Here is a 5,169-nt window from a genome sequence, read left to right as displayed (position 1 = left end):
TTCACAAAGCTGTAAACTTTTATACATATTTTATTTTTGAGTGAAAAGGAAATATTTTCAAATACTTGGAGATGTGTGAATGACGAAGGAATACTAAATAAAGCTGAAGTTGTGACTCAAAGGATTAGAGACCCAAATTTGAGAAAAGGAGAGAAAGGCCAAAAGATAAAAAGTAGTGAGGAAAGTTGGAAAATTAAGGGTCAATATTTGCATAACAGAAGGTCTATTTAACCTTTCTCACTACTTTTTATCTTTTGGCCTTTCTCTCCTTTTCTCAACTTTGGGTCTATAATCCTTTGAGTTCCAACTCCAGCATTATTTAGTATTCTTTCCAGCATTGAAAGATCATTGAAAGATTTGGCTACCCTTTTTTCAGTTTGGCGTAAAAATTATCATTTCGCGCATTGGCTACTTTCAGGGCTACATATTATTTATAAATATATTAGTCGAATAAAAATGCAATTTAAAATGGTGTTTTGTCGTTTTCTATTAATTAGAGACCCAAATAAAACAAATATTTGTGTTTTTCAAATTATTTTTTGTTTGTTTCCTTTATAATAAATGAATTTATTTATTTCTAAGTAAAAATTGAAAGGGCCTGTAGAAGTAATTTTTTAAAATATCCTTGTTCGTGATAAAGTTTTAATACTTATTACTATAATCTAGACATGTTAATCCTTAAACATACTTGTATATTTAAGGATTGGGTCACAAATATATTATATATACTTGTGGCCCAAAACTCCATGACTTCTTCCAATGTGGCCCAGAAGAACAAAAAGGTTGGACACCCCTGGTTTAAACCATAATAAGTAGATGTCTTTAAGATAGACATAGACATAACTTTATTCACTATATTTATAATCTTTTCATTCCATTACTTATGCTAAAAACACTTCTATTTTGAATATTTTGTAATTTTTATAAACTTCTATATTATATAGTATGATGAATTAAAGATAAAATGCAAATGACAATAAGTTGAAAGATTTTTCTGTTGATCAAATCAAACATAAAAATCTTTTAACTTCTTGTCATTTGCATTTTAACTTTAATTAATCATACTATATAATATAGAAGTCTATAAAAATTACAAAATATTCAAAATAAAAGTGTTTCATTGTCAAATCTGATAATACATTAAGTAGTCAAAAAGTTGGAGCCTAAATTTGACTGGTTCAACAATTTTAACCTTCTTTCGACACAGTACAATTAGTCACCGTGAACTTATAATTCTTTAAATGGTCAGCGAGCATATCACGTATTGAATTTTCTAACAGGATAGAGGAAGACACGTGGACAAGTTACAAACAAGAGTCATCAGATTTACACGGGCAGCTCTCGCTAAGAAGTTAAATACGAACGGGCCTGCGGTCGCATCACTAGATACCCCAAAACCATTTGCATTTGCTATAATCCAATAAACCATGCTATAACTCGAGACTCGTGGTTGAGATCACTTACCCATTCGAAATCAAGATCACTTACCCATTAGAAAATTCAATACATGATACACTCACCATCCATTTAAAGAATTTTGACCGATTTTTAATGAAGTAATTAGAGTAACATTATAACTTACTATCAAACTAGTTTTATAACATTTAAATGCTTTCTAAATAAAGATGTAAATTTCTTTGTTACAGGTTTTTACATCTTTATTAATTAAAACACCCTTAAACACTCACCATAAATATACTCCATATAAAATAATTCCAATTTATAAACATTATATTTTAAATATTGCTGTAATACAATAAACAATAGTATTTGTAAACAAAAGATACTCAGTAATATTTCATTGGATACTGCGGGTACTCACCTTCAAACACGTCAATGTAACTTCCTAAATTCCACGATTCTAAAATATCTCTAACGTAATTGTCCATAATCGGAGCCAATTTTAAGGCTTTTACATTGTAATTATATTCCTAATTAAATATATATTTTAACAAAACGATAAGTATTGAACTTTCTTAGTCATTCTTTATGACCATTGTAAAGTTGTTCATTCCGCGAAATGTTGTTCTTCCGGTTCTTACAGTGACCTCTAGTGAACAGTTCACTAGCACGTGCGTAAATTACGCTTACTCGGTGTCTCTCACACTGAAAGCGATACTATCTTATAATACATATAAATTCCACTAGATGGCGTTTCAAAATTTACAATTTTTGGGTTAATTAATTAGTATTTTCAGCCTCTTTTGACCCCTCACCCTTTAAATAAATAAATATTTATTATTTAAGTCTATTAAAATTTACAAGGGTATAGAATTAGTGTAAGATTGATGATGAGTCCTGTTTCGTTTTATTAAGTTATGGCAACGCAATGCTTTCCGGGAGGTATTTTCAAGGGTAACTTTCCCCTATTTAGGCGTTACAGACGTGGAGAAAACCCGGAAAACACTTTTAAACCGGACAACCGAACGTCATCATCGATCCGTTCTCTCGCTTTTTATTTTTTCGTGGTCATTCCCCTGCCATTCTAATGCCAATACGATGGAGTTAGGTATTCATAAAAGAGAATGATAATCAGTAGCGTGCCGTCATTAGAAGCGGTGGAAGCGCCGCTTCCCTTGTATTTTATAAAAAATAAATACATATTAATTTTAATTATATGAAAATAATTGCACGATATTTTATTATAACCGCATTATGTATCTTATTACAAATTTCCATACTACACGTGAAAAAAAAAAATAAGATTGCTATTGTATATTCGAATATTAGTGGCGGAGTGGAATCTCTGTATTGTCAGATTCCAAAAAGCCAGATTTGCGCACGCGCTTTACAGAGCACCAACCTCACCCGGATTAGCTGGTGGAAGCCTACGATCTTGAGTTGATGCTACATATTCCAACGCTTCCAATTCTATCTGGGACCGGTTCCGGGCTGTTAGCCGCCCGCCCGCTAGATATTTAGCCGATTACGTGAATAACGAGTAGATTTATAACTTAACCCAATCGATAAGAATTTACTGGTATGTTTTTACGATAGTTCTGTATAGTTGACAATAGTTTAAAAAATCCATTAATATAGTTGATATTTTTATTCCGTTCTCCGATTTTATATTACTCACGGATTTCAATGTTAAACTGGTGATATTACGATTTCGTATATCCCATCTTTAAGAGGATGTAGAAAAAAACGTTTATAATTCTTGTATAATGTTAAAAAATTAACCGTTACTTCGACAACACTTGGTCCTAAAACGAATTAGTTAGAAAACAAATGACTATTAACTTTAACATATTTTTATAGCTATGGTGAGAAACGTTTAAAATCTACAACAGCCCTGTCGCGTCCTTTAAGATATACTAATGATGCGACAAAAGATGACAGTATTTGACAGTCACCGGTATCGGCACCCTGGGGCAGTCCGCGTGTGTGCACGCTCCGCAACCGTCTTCGATTCCATCCATTAGCCACTCGTAGGGAGCTATTTGACTAACTTGTAAGTTTTAACATTTAAAAAGTAAAGAATATTTTATATTTTTATGTACGTTTCTTTCCAAAGCTATATTTAATTATAATTTTCTTTAAAAGTATATTCATATAATTGAAGAATATTTTGTATGTACCAGTACATCCACCACATATTTTATTTCACCGAGTAAGTTTTTATTATTTTATTTTTAATTGTAGCCCTTATATCGTGGCTAGCGATTCGGAATGTAATTGTGATATTAAAAATGCATTTAGAGAAGTCTACGGTTTTTACTGGCTTATCGAATAAACGATACGAATGGACCCTAGACCGTCACTGACGAGCAATTGACTGATTGCCCCTGGATGTCGTCTTCTTACAGAAACACAACTTCCCTATCATCAAATGTCACGGCACGCCCCTGATGATGATAATAAAAATGTTTATTTAGATATAAAAATTATACATGTGATAAAATCTGCGAGAAGAGTATAATGACAAAAATAAATAAAAATATCCATTTCGACAATTATTCAAGAGAAAATCTCTAAATTCAATCCATTAAATCTATTCTTAGGAGAGGAGTTTACATATTTGAGTTAAATATAATACCTCATTTCGGTTCCTTATCTTTTTCTGAATCTTTGGCTGGGTTTGCCGCTATTTCCTACATTTAGATACGAACTTTCTTGAGAGTTCGGTTTCCAGTTCCAGCATTGGGCATTTGTGTTTGGCCCTATTTATAGAATTTTATCCGTCTAATAATTAAAAACGATTCGAGCCATCTGAGGAGAGAAGCGAAGAGGAACTTCCTTGTTGAGTTGATATCAAAGTCAACATCTCTCCTCAGGAACTTCCTTCTAAAACGAAAGAAAGTCCTTCTGTGTGAAGCCACGGAAATAGTTCGAACCAAAAAAGGATGTAAAATTTAAAACTTTAAAAGAATTATTAATGCGGAGAAATAACAGCTATTTGCAAGGTGTCGGGTTTACCGACGTCGAGACGGTGACGCCGGACTTTGATATTTTCGCTATTAGTAAGAGAGAGGATGGTGTCAGTTAAACCATCCCGGGCAGACCTTTCTCGCTGACCGGAATTGGTCTCGAATTCCACCTGGAGACAGGTGAGAAGACTAATAGGGGAGCAAGAAAGGGGAAGCCCTACCAATTAGAAAACTAATCGAAAACAAAAAACTTACAAAAACGTAGTTACTCAAAGATATGACGGTCGTTCCTTCTCTGTCATCTACAATCCTTTTTCTCTGTGACACCTACGATCTTGAGTTGATGCTACATATTCCAACGCTTCCAATTCTATCTGGGACCGGTTCCGGGCTGTTAGCCGCCCGCCCGCTAGATATTTAGCCGATTACGTGAATAACGAGTAGATTTATAACTTAACCCAATCGATAAGAATTTACTGGTATGTTTTTACGATAGTTCTGTATAGTTGACAATAGTTTAAAAAATCCATTAATATAGTTGATATTTTTATTCCGTTCTCCGATTTTATATTACTCACGGATTTCAATGTTAAACTGGTGATATTACGATTTCGTATATCCCATCTTTAAGAGGATGTAGAAAAAAACGTTTATAATTCTTGTATAATGTTAAAAAATTAACCGTTACTTCGACAACACTTGGTCCTAAAACGAATTAGTTAGAAAACAAATGACTATTAACTTTAACATATTTTTATNGCCCTACCAATTAGAAAACTAATCGAAAACAAAAAACTTA

General features: G+C 32.8%; 1 protein-coding gene across 1 annotated transcript in view; it reads right to left on the bottom strand.

Annotated features, from left to right (window-relative positions):
* LOC111613935 overlaps nt 1–4,606 on the bottom strand; it is a 46,780-nt gene extending 42,174 nt beyond the window's left edge. The window contains exon 1 of the mRNA XM_023355284.1: nt 4,040–4,606. The gene's annotated coding sequence lies outside the window, so the exon portion shown is untranslated. The remainder of the gene's footprint in view (nt 1–4,039) is intronic.
* Between the last annotated feature and the right edge of the window lie 563 nt (nt 4,607–5,169).

Source organism: Centruroides sculpturatus, unplaced genomic scaffold, assembly GCF_000671375.1.
Source record: "Centruroides sculpturatus isolate CEXI.00-Female unplaced genomic scaffold, Cexi_2.0 scaffold1086, whole genome shotgun sequence".
Classification (NCBI taxonomy): Eukaryota; Metazoa; Arthropoda; class Arachnida; order Scorpiones; family Buthidae; genus Centruroides; species Centruroides sculpturatus.
Note: the sequence above shows the minus strand (reverse complement) of the source record. Positions and strands in the feature narration are given on the sequence as shown.